The sequence below is a fragment of the Nyctereutes procyonoides genome, unplaced genomic scaffold, assembly GCF_905146905.1.
Source record: "Nyctereutes procyonoides isolate TBG_1078 unplaced genomic scaffold, NYPRO_anot_genome, whole genome shotgun sequence".
NCBI classification, from domain to species: domain Eukaryota; kingdom Metazoa; phylum Chordata; class Mammalia; order Carnivora; family Canidae; genus Nyctereutes; species Nyctereutes procyonoides.
In genome coordinates, this window is record NW_026575132.1 from 14,784,695 (window position 1) to 14,801,611 (window position 16,917).

Here is a 16,917-nt window from a genome sequence, read left to right on the forward strand (position 1 = left end):
TACCCTCTTACCTCTTGCCCTCACTAGGCTGAGGGCGGCCCCCCCATGGACCCTCTGGACTAAGCCCATTTGAACTCCTCTATGGTTCTCCCTTCCTCATAGATCACAATCTCCCTGCTGTTCCTCCACCCATTCTCTCGTATCTGCCTTACCTCACTCTGCTCCGGGCTCTCCTGAGAGCTCTGCTGACTCAGTCACCCCAGCCCTGAACAACCCTGAAGATGATGAGACTCCTTCCCAGAAACTGCTCCCCGGGGGGGCCAGGTTCTCCTCAGGAGTCGCAACCCTGTCCCTTACAGACACAGTAGACTGGGCCCCATACTGTCATCCTCACCACCCCAACTGTGGCAAAGCTACTGGGCCACCAACCCTGGGTGCACATCAACAACCTTAAACGGGCCCCCTCTGACAGTAAGTGGGCCTCCCAGATGGTGGGCCCCACCGAACTCTGCTTGGTTAGGGCTCCTTCTCATACTCCTCATGAGTCCCCAGATCTAGGCGGCGTCATGTGACTGCGTGAGGGGCTCAGCTCCCTCACGCTATTTCTCGGCCTATACCTCTATGCACAGGTCCTACTATCAGGGAAAGACACCTCCACTCTCCCCTACTGCACCCCCTCGGGAATCTTCCTCTCCTGCCCAAAAGGTATCTATTGCTGCCTAACTGCCAATGATTCCTTGGATTGTACTCTCATCCTTCTGTCTCCTACCACCAGCATCTACTCATCTGAACAACTCTTATCTCAACTGTCCCCTACCTCTCGCTGCCTTCCCTTCTTAATAGGGGCAGGACTAACTATCGGTGTGGCAACTGGGGCGGCAGGCCTGGGAACCTCCATTAACTTCTATTATAAGCTTTCCCAGGCACTCAATGAGGACATGGAATGAATAGCAGACTCACTCACCACCTTACAGACTCAGATCACCAGCTTAGCCGCCGTCACCCTACAAAACTGACGCGCCCTAGATCTCACCCCGAAAAAGGGGGAACATGCCTTTACTTAAACGAAGAGTGCTGCTACTTCATCAACTAGTCCGGCATAGTCACCTCTAAGGTCAAAGAACTCAAAGACCGGATCCGAGCGAGACGCCAAGATGACTCCATTTGGGGCTTAAGTCCCCAAGCCTGAGTAACTTGGCTCCTCCCCCCTCGCAGGGCCCCTCTGTATACTCCTCCTGTTAATCTCAATCGCTCCCTGCCTTACACATTGCTTACAGGAGCACCTGCAAGAAATAAACAGGGTATCAGGCAACCAACTCCTCCTACAGCCCTATTCCCCCCTGCCCACATCCGATGGCCTCTACCATATCCCACTGCCAGCAGGAAGTAGCCAGAATTGAGTCGACGCCCCCTGACACCAATATAAATATAAAGAGGTCGGAATTACGGGCCAGCAGGGAAACGGGGGCTCCAAGATGGCGGACCACCCCGCCAACCCTCTCCAAGATGGCGGACCTCCCCGCCACCTTCACTGTGGCCTCCAGGTCACCACCAGGAAACTGAACTTTTCCACCCAGGAACTTCCCAATTGGGAACTGCCCATCAGGGGCTTCTCCCACCCCATGACCTCCATACCTTACCTAATATGGACACAAGCCTATGTCCTGCCTCAACCCTATAGAAGGACCCTGCCAACTCCCTCCCAGCGCGACTTCCACGACTCACTCCCCCCACCCCCCCACCCCCCCGTGAGTCGTGGAACCTCGCCCGAGGGTGCTGGCAATAAAGTCCATCTCTCGGATCCACTTGCCTTGTAGCCTCTCTTCTTACCACCATCGGCGGGAGCAACTTTACGAGACCCATGTGGGGCTCCCCGCTTAGCAAGGATTCTGCTTCCCCCTCTCCCTCTGCCCCTCCCCATCACTTGTGCTCGATCTTCCACTCTCTCTCAAATAAATAAATAAATAAAATCTTTTTTTAAAAAAGAAAAATCTTTAAAAAAATGATCTTTTAATAGATCTTAAATCCAAGAGTGTTGATCTGACTGTGGGAGGACAATGAAGAGGGACAGGAGGATGGGAGTGAGGTAAGATTTTTAAAAAATGTATATGAAGTGGGACGCCTGGGTGGCTTGGTGGTTGAGCGTCTGCCTTAGGCTCAGGTCATGATCCTGGGGTCCCGGGATCAAGTCCCACATCAGGCTCCCTGCATGGAGCCTGCTTCTCCCTTTGTCTGTGTCTCTACCTCTCTGTGTGTGTGTCACTCATGAAGAAATAGGTAGAATCTTTAAAAAAAAAAAAATATGTATATGAAGTTTCTTTCTGGTCCATTCAATTTCCAAACCTAAATTTACCTCCCACTCCTAGGATCATGAAGGAACTGAACATCAAGTTGGGGAAGCACTCCCTCAGAGGGAAGGAGAGCTAAGTGGAATTCCAGACCAGTAGGGAAGGGCTTCAGGGGAGAGAATTCTGATAGCACCCAAAGTTTGGCATGGCGGAGGCAAATTCTATCTTTAAGGTTTCCAGACTCTCTTCCCTGCACCCCCACCTGTCCTCTTGAAGACTATGTGTTAGCAGTGGGATCCCTAATAGGACTGTTGGAATCGGGAGACCAATAAGCAAGATGAACAGATACGGTACTCAGAGATGTGCAGCTCTCCTCTCCTCTCCCTCTGGTTTTCCTTTTTTTCTTTTTGCAGTCAGACCCAGGCCACTTTCAGTGCTGCTGCAGCTGCTCCAACCGAGAAGGGGAGCCAAGCCTGAACTCCAGCCCCTCCGCTCCAGGTAACTGGTGTGCCGGGCCCTCTTGCCTCATCAGTGCTGCAGTTCCAGGACCCAGAACCCCCTCCTCGGCCAAGAACACGTGTCGGGTCACCCAGGTGGAGAGAAGTCCCGGGCCCAGCCACGCTCCAGGTTGGTCTCTGTCTCTGCCCTGCTGCCCACTCTCCCTTAGGAGGCCTAAATACGTCCAGGTGCTTACGTAGTTGTAGTTCTATGTCCTCTTTCTAGTCTTCCATGTCTGTCTTCTCTCTCTGTCACCCTGTCTCTTCTGTTCTTAAACTGCCCTCTCTCCCGCCGCCTGTCCTCACCAGGTGCTTCCACAAAATCTACCAGCAACCACGAGCAGTCCTGGGCCATGTTTTTTTTTTTTTTTTTTTTTTTTTTAAGATTTTATTTATTTATTCATGAGAGACACACGCAAAGAGAGAGAGAGGCAGAGACACAGGCAGAGGGAGAAGCAAGCCCCATGCAGGGAGCCCGACCTGGGACTAGTTCCCAGGACCCCAGGATCAGGCCCTGGGCTGAAGGCAGACGCTCAGCCACTGAGCCACACGGGTGTCCCCGGGCTGTGTTTTATGGTAGTGATGAGCGAGGCCCCTGGGGTCAAGCAGACCCTGGTTTGGAATCACAGTTCCACTTACTACCTCCCTGTGAGGCCTTGCCAAGGTTAGTCAAAGGCTCTAAACCTCAATTTCTCCATCTGTAAAAGAGGGATAAGAAGAGTACCTACTCGACCAGGTCGCTGTGGGCATGAAATGAGGTGGTCAAGAGAAGTTCCGTGTCTGATACAGTCATCTGCTACTATTACCATTTTTTTCCCTGCCTCCAGATCCCTCTTCCCATTGCCTTATTTGTACGTACTATTTCACATTTTTTCTCAATCTGCCATAGATACTGATTTTTTAAAAGATTTTATTTATTTATTCATGAGAGACACACAGAGAGAGGCATAGACAGAGGCAAAGGAAGAAGCAGGCTCCCTGTGAGGAGCCCGATGTGGGACTTGATCCCAGGACCCAGGATCATGACCTGAGCCAAAGGCAGACACTCAACCACTCAGCCACCCATACGACCCCACCTGTGTTGGTCACCATGTCAGCCACTTTCTGAAAGGCGTCCAAGAAGGCAGCTGCTGCTCCTGCTGTGGTCCAAAGCTGGGACTGTGGCTGTATCTATGGTGGATTGAAGTGCAGGACATGCTACCCCAAAATAGGGCACCTGGGTATATTGAATAGTTGATGCTGAAGGAGTGTGTTTCCAGGGTTCAGGAAGGTCTCCTGGAAGCCGGTCCTGTGAGAATCACGTGAGACGTGCATGCCTTCTACATACCCTGAGGGAAGGGCATCTTTACCTCTGAGGAAGGAGGGACTCAGAAGAATCTGAACAAACAAGCCTTGCTATGTTTCCCCCACTGTACTACTGTCAGCTCATAAACCTTTGTCCCAGCACATTTTCCACAAGGCTCTATTTTTGGCCAAAGTATAAAAACACTCAGGTGTAACTGTTTCCTCGGGTCATTTCCTTATGAAGTCTCCATGTCATGTGAAACTCCCATTTTAAAAATCTGTATGCTTTTCCCTTAATAATCTGTCTTTTGTTACAGGGGCCTCAGCTTAGAGAAGAGGAATAGGAAAATATACTTTTTTTCTTCCCCTATAATGGCAGATCAAAGACAGTGGTCATATGTATCACATCATTTTTTTTATTATAGTCAACTTCAGTTTCTTCATCTGCCATCTGGGGAGAAAGCCCATCAATAAACCATCTACTGGGTTGTTTTAAGAATTGTACAAGATATTTTCCACTCAGCTCTCACAAACATGGTGACCATTCCTAAAACCCACCAGATTTTCTGAAATGTGGCAAGCACCAACCCCACAAAGTGACACATGACAAGAAGGGCAGGGATTCTCTGCATGCCCAGAGAAAGCAGCATTATAACAGGAAGTAGAGTGGCTATGGGGGGTGGACCGATTTTATGGGAAAAAGCTAAAACTACAAAGAAGATTGTGCTGAGGCTTGAAGGTGTTGATCCCAACTGCAGATTTAAGAGAATACTGGCTATTAAGAGAAGCAAGCATTTTGAAAAGAAGAGAAGGGGCCAAGTGATCTAGTTCTACATGTCCTATTTTGTTTTATTATGAAGACAATATAATCTTGAAGTTATGTTGACTTAAAAAAAAAAGAATTGTCCAACATATATATGTGTCTCTCACAGTGCCTGGCTTAGGGAAAGAGCTCAAGAATTGTGAGATATTATTATTACCATCTTACTTTAATCTTTTTATTAGGGTGTATTATGAAATAATTCACATTACTAACAAGACTTCGTTGAAAGGTAGTAAATTCCTGGGTTTCCAGCTAATGTAATGATCACTGGCTATAATCAGAGCTCACTTGATATTATTCGCGATTAGTTTAGCTAACATTTTGGATTTGTGTTTCATTCTAAGAAAACATGGGCTGAAACATACCACTGTGAGCAACAAAATAATGGTTTCCTGGCTGTTACTATAAAGCTACATTGTGCTCATTCCTTCTTTTCCAAAGTAGGACATTCTGATCCTGTGATAATGTTCTACTAAAGGAATTTATTTATTTTGCACCAAATGATTCGTGTAGATGAGTTCATTTCTTGTGATGAAGACGGGTACAACATAGCTGGGCTTCTTGCTGTGATCTCACTGACTTGCTATAATCCAACTGGCTAGAAAACACAGTAATTGTCTGGCTCAGCAAGAAGAAAACCAGCTTTTCCAAAGAAATTCTTTTGGGGCTTTCTCTCAAGTTTGATGAATAAGTTATTTACTGATTGCTTGAGGAAAATATAAAATGGAAGAAATGGTCTTTCTTTAAGAAATTACTAAAGAACACCCAGGGATGTGAGCAGACTCCATTGAATATGGCAAAAAATAGATCTAGTTTTTAAAAATCAGGCTTTTGTTTATCTGAGGCTGAAATAAATGAATGTGAATATTCTTTTTAAATTTTTACTTATTTATTTAGGATTTTATTTATTTATTCATGAGAGACACACAGAGAGAGGCAGAGACACAGGCAGAGGGAGAAGCAGGCTCCCCTGATGTTACTCTCCTAAATAAGCTCTTCTCTGACCACCACCAGCCTGTTCCCCAGTCTCAATCAGGGTCATCGCTCTCTACGCTTTACTTATAATTTTTAGTTATATATTTGAATACTTACTTGATAAATGTCTCTCCTCGAGCAGGCTGTATTTTTGCTTGCCTTTATATCCTCAGAGCCTAGCACAGTGTCTGGCAAGTAGGGGAGCTCTATAATATTTACTAAGTGGCAGAAAGACAACAGTGTTTTTGTTTTTGTTTTTGTTTTTTAGATTTTATTTATTTACTCATGAGAGACACAGAGAGAAAGAGAGAGGCAGAGGGAGAAGCAGGCTCCATGCAGGGAGCCAGATGTAGGATTTGATCCCGGGTCTCAGGATCACACCCTGGGCGGAAGGCAGCCCTAAACTGCTGAGCCACCCGCTACCCAACTTAGTGGTTTTTGATAGAAGGTATTTATGCCCGTGGCATCTCAACAATAACTAACAATAATTTTTATTTGAGAAAGCAAAGGTGAGTTTGAGGCAAGAATTTAAGTTCTTGATTATCATCAAATTCATTAGTTCCCATGTTCAGTTCCTCTTTTTTTGTTATAGGTGTTAAAAGAATGTCAAGTACTTAGGAAAGCTAGCCTCACTCCTGAGGGATGTGTTAAATCTATTCAGCCACTTAATTAGACAGGACTTTTGGTTGACAATGGGTCTTACTTCCAGGAAAAGGTGATGAAATTTTCCTCTAAAATCTTACCAAGAGCATACTGGTTCACTCTTAACCATCATGGTTGTCTAATCATGTATTACTCATAATTAAAACCAGTTCACTTAACCACATGCAAAAGGAAGAAATCCCAGGCACGCCTAATTATATAATAGCATTTAACACATTACAGCAATACCTAACATTTCCCACATCCTTGTTAAGTACAACACAATACTAAGGAATTTTACGTGCATTTTTACATTTAATTCTCACAACAGCCCTGCGAGGTACTATTATTATTTCCAGGAGGCAAAGAAAGGTTGGGTATTTAGCAATCGTGCTGAAACTCAAACAAGACTTCTGGGTCTGGGGCACCTGGGTGGCTCAGCGGTTGAGCTTGTCTTCTTTGGCTCACGTCATGATCCTGGGGTCCTGGGATCGAATTCTGGGGGAGCCTGCTTGCTTCTCCCTCTGCCTATGTCTCTGCCTCTCTCTGTGTGTCTATCATGAATAAATAAATACAATTTTTTTTAAGATTTATTTACTTATTCATGAGACACACACACACACACACACACACACACACACACAGGACAGAGGGAGAAGCAGGTTCCTGTGAGGATGCTGAGGATCCTGATGCGGGACCCGATCCCGGGATTCTGGGATCATGACCTGAGCTGAAAGCAGCTACCCAACCACTGAGCCACCCAGCATCCCAAATAAAAAAAATCTTAAAGAGTCAAAAACAGACCACTTCTGGGTCTGTCTGGCTTCAGAGACTTCCTTCTTAACCCTTGTACACACCTTTCTTTAGTAATTATCCATGGATGTGTTTACCTCCGTTACTAAAGTGTGAGGGCCTCAAGGGCAAGGATTATGCTATACTCATTCTATGTCTCAAGTACAGAGCAGAGGGCAGAAAATATATAATAGGTGCTCAAAAGTTTAGTGAATGAAGGAGAAAGTTCTCTCTTAGTCATCAAAACTATAGTATGTTTACTATGGTTTTAATGTTAAATATAATAAACTATCATATATAAGTAAAACACAAATATTTATATAATAAAACAAGTACTTATATATAAATATCTTACTTTTTTTATTAAATTAGCAATCCATATTTTTTCTTAAGGCATAGGAAACTTCCATTTTGTTAGGTCAAAAATGATCAAGTCAAATAACAGCGCTTTTAATAGGGTATAACCTAATTTTTAAAAAATCGATGTCGGGTAGCCCCAGTGGCGCAGCAGTTTAGCGCCGCCTACAGCCCGGGGTGTGATCCTGGAGACCCAGGATCGAGTCCTACATCGGGCTTCCTGCATGGAGCCTGCTTCTCCCTCTGCATGTGTCTCTGCCTCTCTCTTGCTCTCTCTGAATGAATAAATAAATAAATCTTTAAAAAAAATCGATGTCAACCCTTAACTATAAAATTAAGCAGGATACTCCGTTACCACGTTTTTTCCACTCAAACGAAGCTTATCATTCTAAACCGTCATAGAGAAGGTTTTATGAAAGATTAAGGATGTCATATCTATGAGCACTTTGTTCTAGCTCCAGGGATCCAACTCTATCTCCAAATCATTTTTCATGCCATTAGGGACAGTGCGGACTTAGTGAAAATTCAACCCCAAACATTTATTACACTTGGCTTTCCATGAAGTCCTCCCTTTTAAATAGCAACTCTGCCTTTATCCCAAGCCCTGACGCACCCCAAGTGTTCCTCAAACACTTTTGCAATGATTACATCACATGTGTTCGTGATGATCCCTTCTTGTTGAATAGCGAGGTCTGTCACACGCAATTATGCAAAACATTTGAAATGGCAAAATTAAACTCAACTGATTCAGTTATTATACTAGATGACTGGTTGACCACAGACAGTTCTTTAATAACTCTTTTTTTTGGGGAGGGAGGCATAAAAAGAAATGAGAGCTTCAGAGAGTAACCCTGGAAGCCATTTTAAGCATGAGTAAAATCTGTTTGCCTGACGCCTGAGGGAATGCTCTGACCTCTCCTCATTGAATTCTTTGTGTGTTAAACTTTATGAAATGAGTTACTTTCTTGGCTTCACCTTAGTCGGAAATTTCTAATCATGAGATTGCCTTTTTAACAGTAATACCCACAGGGCCTTCTGTTTTTCATGTTCTAAAATGTCTGCCTAACCCACTGATGGGCATGAATCCATTTCCTACTCTACTTCCAACTTCAGTTTAAAAAGTACGCTCCAGGGATGCCTGGGTGGTTCAGCGGTTGAGAGCCTGCCTTCGGCTCAGGGCGTGACCCTGGAGTCCCAGGATCAAGTCCTGCATCGGGTTCCCTGCATGGAGCCTGCTTCTCCGCTTCTCTCTGTGTCTCTCATGAATAAATAAATAAAAAATCTCTAAAGAAAAAGTAAAAAAAGTACGCTCCAGGAGCACCTGGGTGCCCCAGTCAGCAGAGTGTGTGACTCTTGATCTCAGGCACTGTGAGTCCAAGCCCCATATTGGGTGTAGGGAGGACTTAAAAAATAAATCTTAAAAAAATTAAAAATAAAAGTATAGAGGTCCCGGGGTGGCACAGTCAGTTAAGCACCTGCCTTTGGCTCAGGTCATGAGCCCAGAGACCCAGGATCGAGCCCTATGTTGGGCTCCCCACTGAGCAGGGAGTCTGCTTCTTCCCCTCCCTCTCGTGCTCTCTCTCTCTCTCTCTCTCTCAAATAAATAAATAAGGGGCAGCCTGGGTGGCTCAGCGGTTTAGTGCTGCCTTCGGCCCAGGGTGTGATCCTGGAGACCCGGGATCGAGTACCACATCGGGCTCCCTGCTTGGAGCCTGCTTCTCCCTCTGCCTGTGTCTCTGCCTCTCTCTCTCTCTCTCTCTCTGTGTGTGTGTGTGTGTGTGTCTCATGAATAAATAAATAAAATCTTAAAAAAAAAGAAATAGATAAAATATTTTTAATTAAAAAAATAAAAAGTACACACCAAACAAAGTCTGCTTGGGAATTTCCTGGTCCTAGTTGGGTTAGTCTGACTTTGAGACCGTCTGTATTACTGGAATGGTTAAACTCTGAAATACTTCATACAGCTCAGCCACACTGGTAATACAGGTTTTCAGGACTTAAGTGAGAACACCTTCAATGCAGAATTGAGTTAGGTGTGGATTCCTAAGGATAGTAGTCAGCAGTACTGCTGAAAAGAGCACTGAAAAACATTAAGTATTATATAAATATATATCTATGGTAACCTGAAAATTTCCCCAGTTGACAGTGGGCACAAATGTAGTATTTAGTTTTAATTCAGGGTTCATTGGGGTGTCTCTATTGGCAGATGTAACATGTACTGTGTTTGTCCAATAAGTACATCACACTTGAGAAGGGCTCACCAAAAAGTATTTCCGGGGCCTCCAGGAGATGAATTATATGTGTTTGTGTACAAGTTTGGACCCCTGGGCATCACGACTCCATCATGCGCTGCCAGGACACCAGGCTGCTTGCCCAGTCAAGGCAGGGTAGAGGTTCAGGATGAAGTGGAATGGAGAATTCTCTTTCGTGGATATTTTTTTCCATAGAGGAAATCCCAAAACAGCTCTTTGTTTTTCTTGCATGCAAGAAAAACTTGCATGCAGCTCCATGCCCTTTCTCCTCTTGGGGGTCCAAGGTCTGTGCTCTTCCCTCCCAGCAAGTTATTCTACAAACTCCTCAGGCTGAGAAGGACTTCTGGTAGGTCAACCCATCAGTTAGTCAGGTCCAAATCTTGTCATCTCACTTTGGCTCATAGATGGTACACGGGTACTCACCTCTCCCACTGTCTCACTTCCTCCATGAATGTTAACTTGCATACTCCTGTTCACATCCTCCCTTTCCTTTCGTAAGCCCCACCTCTGTAGGCACTCCAAACTTCTAAACCTTTTTAGTTTAGTGCACCTGGCTGACTCAGTCAGCAGAACGTGTGCCTCTTGATCTCAGGGTTGTGAGTTCAAGCCCCATTGAACATACAGATTACTAAAAACATAACAAACAAACCTTTTTAGTCTAATAATTTCATTCTGTCCCCAAGGCAGCACATCTTTAAGCTTTCAGAGGGGAGGGATCTTCCTTTAAAATTCTTGTGTACTCTTCTACCACGGGAGCCAAGGGTCCTGTCGGTATCTGCTTGACTGAATAGTACATGTACAGGCAGCTTCTCTTAGTGAATGTTTAAAAAAATAACTCCTTTCCCCCCAACAAAATGAAAAATAATAGACTTCCAAATAAATAAACAAAATTTCCAAACCTCATCTTTTTCTTAAGATTTTTATTTCTTTAAAGTAATCTCTATAACCAATGTGGAGCTCAAACTTACAACCTTGAAATCAAGATCTTGGCAACATGTTCAGCGTTGAGTCTGCATGTCCCCCCCACCCCCCATCTCCCTCTGTCCTTCCCCTCCCAACTTTTGTGCATGCGCTGTCTCTCTCATAAATAAATAAATAAATAAATAAATAAATAAATAAATAAATAAACAAAATCTTTTTAAAAATTAAAAAAACAAAGAGTTTCATGCTCTACAAGCTGAACCAGATAGGTGTCCCCCCAACTTCCATCTTCCCCACGAAGGTGAAGCTGAGAGGAAGAAACAGCAAAATAATATTTAAACCATTCAAAAAGTCCTAACACACCTTATTTATTTGATTTGGTGAATTCTTTTATCACAAACCAAGTCTTTACTTGCACACGTCCTGCAGAGAGCTGCCCTATGCAGTATTTCATATACTCAAGTTCCCATGGGCTAGTTGATGATTGTTTTAACAATGAGCAAGGGCCAATGAGGCCAAGATCAGATAGTCGGTGCTCCCCTTGGTTAGTTCCCTTCATGGAAAGAAACTCTTCCACAGGCAAAGTCAGGCCCTATTTAACATCTGGCCTCCACCTTCTAATTAATTATCTGACCAATATATTACTTTGGCTGAAAGGACAACTGCATGATTTCTAACAAAATGTTTGTGCCTGAGTCATGCATACTTTGTTCCAACCAACACTGTTGTCTTTAACAGCAAAGAACATTTTTCATCTTATTGGAGTTATCAATGGAATAATGAAAACATACTATAATAATTGAAGAATATGAAAAAATAGTCTGAATGAAAGAGTTGTCTCAACTAGTAATTTTTTTAAATTTTATTTATTTATTCATAAGAGAGAGAGAGGGCAGAGAGAGGGAGAAGCAGGCACCATGCAGGGAGCCTGATGTGGGACTCGATCCCAGGACCTCAGAATCATGCCCTGAGCCAAAAAGACAGATGCTTAACCACTGAGCCACCCAGGTGTCCCATCAACTAGTATTTATTAGCTACCTACCATATGTGCTAGGTATCCAGTAAATATGTCACATTGAGCAATGCCTTAACCAGAGGTTTAAGAAGGGAGGAAGACAGGGTGTTTGGGTGGCTCAGCCAGTTAAGTATCTGACTCTTGATCTCAGCTCAGGTCTTGATCTCACAGTTGTGAGTTCAAGCTCCATGTGGGGTGCAGAGCTTACTCTAAAAAAAAAAGGTGGGGGGAGGGAGGTGGATTGTAGTATTGGAAGAAAACCTAGCCTATCCGGTTTATTTTGAAGAAAAGGAAACTGAGGTCCAGAGAGTTTGTTTTGCCTCAAGCAATGAAACAAGCTAAAAGGAGAGTTGGTATTGGAGCTCTGGAGTGACAGCAAAATAAAAATATTCCCTAGAGGGAAAGGGAGTAGGGGGAGGGTGTAAGTGGGTGATGAACATTAAAGAGAGCACATGGGGGCAGCCCCAGTGGCGCAGTGGTTTAGCGCCGCCTGCAGCCCGGGGCGTGATCCTGGAGACCTGGGATCGAGTCCCACGTCGGGAGCCTGCTTCTCCCTCCGCCTGTGTCTCTGCCTCTCTCTCTCTCTATGCCTCTATGAATAAGTAAATAAAATCTTAAAAAAAAAAAAAATAAAGAGAGCACATGATGTAATGAGCACTGAGTATTATATAAGACTGATGAGGGATCCCTGGGTGGCGCAGCGGTTTGGCGCCTGCCTTTGGCCCAGGGCGTGATCCTGGAGACCCGGGATCGAATCCCACGTCGGGCTCCCGGTGCATGGAGCCTGCTTCTCCCTCTGCCTGTGTCTCTGCCTCTCTCTCTCTCTGTGACTATCATAAATAAATAAAAATTAAAAAAATAAAAAAAAAGTTTCTTTAAAAAAAAAAAAGATTGATGAATCACGGACCTCTACCTCTGAAGCCAATAATACATTATATGCCAATTAATTGAATTTAAATGAAATTTAAAAAATCAAAATATCAAGTGTGAAGACCTAGTGCAATAATAGATTTGAAGCGTATTTGGACATTGTCTGATTTAAGAGAATGCTGTCAGCAATCTTCGTTTAACGAGTTATGTTTTTTTCTATCAACTTTCATGCTATCCGTTTTTATTATACTCTTGGCTTTCACTACTTTCATTAGAAGTTTTATGAGGCAGAAAACTTTACCAAAGTTAATGTCACCAAAGAAACCAGGTGAATTAGACCTAAAGAGCCCCCATGAAATCAAAGGATTTAAATTTTGTGGTTTTTATGAAAATTGAAGACTGAAGAAAAAAATAGGAATTTTCAATATGATAAAGTTTTAAATGATGAAAGTAATAGATTATTAGAGAAAGTTTAGGGGAAAAAGAAGATATATCACATAAAGGGTCTAGCATACACCAGTGTGGCATAAAAATTATTTTGAGCAGAAGGCATTTGAGGCCCCCAAATAATGCAATTGTCATAAAGCCCCTCCTGGAGAGCAATCAGGGAAGACTGACTCTTCACCAGAGGTGAGAAGTCTCCACACCACACCTAACAGACACAGTCACATCTATTCCTTTAAGAGCCCATTTATCTTCTCAAAAAGTCATTTGTTTTCAGAGCACCTGGGTGGCTCCGTGGTTGAGCATCTACCTTTGGCTAGGGTAGTTGATCCCAGGGTCTTAGGATAGAGGCCTCTAATGGGTTCCCTGTAGGGAGCCTGCTTCTCCCTCTGCCTATGTCTCTGCCTCTCTCTGTGTCTCTCATGAACAAATAAACAAAATCTTAAAAAAAAAAAGTTATTTGTTTTCCCATAAATGTCCTTTCTTCCTTTCCCCTTCTTTTATGAAGATGATATATAAACCTCAAATTCTAACCATCTCTTTGAGTCACAGTTTTCTCTGAACTCCCTATAAAGGTTCATAAAAATATGTGACTAAATTTGGTGTTTTTGCTTACTAATCTGTCTCTAGTCAATTTAATTTGCAGACCTTCAGAACTGAACCTAAGAGAATAGAGGGAAGTTTTTCTTTCCCTGACATACCATCAGCTCACCATCAGCACATCATAAACTCACTTTTGGCTTAACACAACCATTTCAGTTTTTTGTATTTTCTTTAGTTTTCTCAACTGCATTTACTTTTTTGCTAATTATAATCATTGTTAATATTATAAGCACTCATCTGTGATGTTACATAGTCCTCCAAAATATGATATTCCAATGACTGCAAAATATTTCATTGAGATGCTACATAAGAAGTTCCTTCACTAGCTTCCTACCATTGAATATTTGATTGCTTCTGATTTTTAAAAAATTATAAATAATTTGGGGAAAAAATTGAGCATAAAGCTTTTCTCCTTTTAAAATTACTTCCATGGGGGCATCTCTGACTGCTGTGGCCTTCACAAAGGGAATGTGACTTAAATATCTGTCTCAGACAGATGACAATTAGTGGTAAAGTCACAAAGAAAATATGTGACATTCTGTTATAAATTAAATGTCTGAGGTCTCAGGTGAAACCATAAAAAAGGCAGTGAAAAAAACTGACAAAGCATTTAGCATTTAGTGTCTGGAAGATGTGCAAACGTGATGAGCATTCATTCAGTCAGAGGAATGACCTGAACTAGAATTGGAGACCCAGAGGAAGGTCCCTTGGCCCTTTTTTTCTCCCTCTCCCTCCCCCGCAACCCCTCAAAAACAAACCAAAAAATAGTGGTGGATCCATTAAGCAACAAGTTTGTGGAAGCTTGGACGAATGAGCTGGTTTTAAGTGAAATCGGCCAATTTGAAAGAATAATTGCTGATGAAAGTTATCAACTTTTCATTTGGTTTTCATTAGCTTTCACTTAGAGGGAAGGATCAGCTATTAGACAGAAAGCCATTGGGGCTCACAGCTCTCTGCCTCCCCCAAGAACAATCAAGTTAGCTGAACCTTTTCTGCCAGCGATTTCCCCGCATTTAGCCATTTGTCCTTCATTAGGAGAGCCTAGGTACCAATTATTCTCACAGGCAATTGATTATGAGATTTCAAAAATGCAGCAACAACAAAGAAATGTTTGCTTTGACAAACCACGAGCTATTCATCTTTAAAAGAGAGGGGGAAAAAAAAAACCAACCAAACCACATTACAGCTCCATTTAGAACTTTTTCCCTACCTTGTCATCTAAGGAGGGCAAAATCAATTTTCATCTGAGAGCACCATTTCCTCCTACTAGTTTTCCCTAAGTGGCCTTTCCACAAATGATGTTTGATTATTTCTGAGTCACAACTACTTAAAATCCGCATTTATGAGCTGTAATTTCCTAGGTAAAAGCAGAGGGAATTACTGAAAGTTGTTTGGGCCCTCCCCCCACCCCCTTAGCCCAGCAACCTCCTCCTGGTCCCCTCTTTCTGTGTTTTCATCGGCAGCCCGAGCAAACCGGGTTAGGACCTTCCCGAAGCCCTGGGCCAGGGAACAGAAACAGGAATCGGCTTGTAGGGCTTTTCCTAAGCGATCAGGAGTCCTTTTTCTTGTTTGCCAGCTGGTGGTTAGTCAAAATACTGTTTTGTAAATAAATCATCTGCAGAAAATCCTCATCAGGTCAGCTGCGAATGTGTCAGTCGGAGGAAAACAAACAAGAAGGCACTTACCAGTTAGTTTACTTTGAGGAGAGAAGCTATTCTGATGCCTGGGTGTGACCTCCCGGCTCCAGAAGGGAACGGAGGGTGGTTTGCAGAACGGCTACGTCGTGCACTCGTTCCCAGCCTCCACATTTGGCTTTTATCTGGCCTTCGAAATGACACTGTAGGAGAGTGATGTTGGGTTTCATTTGAATGTGGTCCTTCCCTTCCTCCACCACCCTCCATAAAAATTCATCACGTATTCCAGGAGAAAAGGAAGCAGTGAACATACTGCCCAAATTAATTCTTTTTGCTCGTCGTGCATGTGTGGGTAACTGAGGTTTGTTGCTTGAATGGGGGATCCCTGCTATTGGCTGCAGTGCCTCAGGCTGAAAAGTGATGAGGGAGGCACCAATCCTTCCTTTGTTTGGGGGGCTTTTGCTTATGAAAAGTCAAGTTAAATTTCTTTCCCTTGGAATGTCAAAGGAGAGCTTGGAATGTCAAAGGAGAGCTCTTCAGTTGCACGGCCAACTCTGTAGGGCTCGTTAGGAGAGAGGGATTTTACTTAATGGGTTTCCGTGTGCTTCTGAGGGTGAAGAACTGCGATCACACGTTAATTAGGTGTCTGAGTTTTTATTTCTTTGCCTAGGTACGTTGCGAGAGAACTCTTTAGGATCTGGGGAACTTAAGGGGTTGCTTTTTATTTCATTCTCTTTACCCCTCCTCTGTGGTCTCGGCAGATGTGAGCACATCTGTGTTCTCTGAGGCAGGGCTCAGAATTCAGAAATTCAGAGCATAAGAGACTCGGAGGCTGAAGGTAGGCAAGCCTGGACGTGGTTAGCTTCCCCTGCAGAGCTCACTTGCTTTTTTTTTATTTTTATTTTTGTAAGCTCTAAACATCAGCTCTATCATGTGATATTGGACATTGAACATTATTAAGCCATAAAACATGGTTAGGCCAGCTAATTGACCATTGTTAGGTGAACTCTTAGAGAGGCACACGACTTTTCTTTCTTTCTTTCTTTCTTTCTTTCTTTCTTTCTTTCTTTCTTTCTTTCTTTTTTAAGATTTTATTAATTTATTAATGAGAGACACAGAGAGAGAGGGAGCCTGACATGGGACTCGATCCTGGGTCTCCAGGATCAGGGCCTGGGCTGAAGGTGGCGCTAAACTGCTGAGCCACCAGGGCTGCCCCGATTTTTCTATTTGACTGAAAGGTAGCAGAAAACGCCACCCCAAAATACGCCTCTTTGGCATAAGGATTATTTTGAGCTGATTATTTTTAAGACAGTGCAGACACTGAAGAAGCTCTGAAAACAGAATACAGGTTACCCTTTTGTAAGGGAAATCTATATTTATGAAAGAAATTTACATTAGAAAGGCGGCCTGTAGCAGGAAGAGCTACTGCCAGAGATGACTTTCCACCTGAGAGATTTATCTGCTGGGCAAGGCAACCTTTGTTTACCAAACATTTCCTCTTCTCACCTTCCTGTGAATTGCCTTCCGGTGAATGGCCTTCCCCTGCTTTGGCCCCAGACCCCATCCCTTTCCTTAGCTCT

At 43.5% G+C, this 16,917-nt stretch overlaps 1 protein-coding gene across 5 annotated transcripts in view; it reads right to left on the reverse strand.

Annotated features, from left to right (window-relative positions):
• Positions 1-15,508, reverse strand: part of CMKLR2 (chemerin chemokine-like receptor 2) — a 53,235-nt gene extending 37,727 nt beyond the window's left edge. For 4 of the 5 annotated variants that reach the window (XM_055345682.1, XM_055345676.1, XM_055345680.1 and 1 more), the window contains exon 1: positions 15,389-15,508. The gene's annotated coding sequence lies outside the window, so the exon portion shown is untranslated. Of the gene's footprint in view, positions 1-3,801; positions 3,830-15,388 lie in introns of those variants that run through there. The other variant, XM_055345678.1, reaches the window with a different exon arrangement.
• Positions 15,509-16,917: the final 1,409 nt, after the last annotated feature.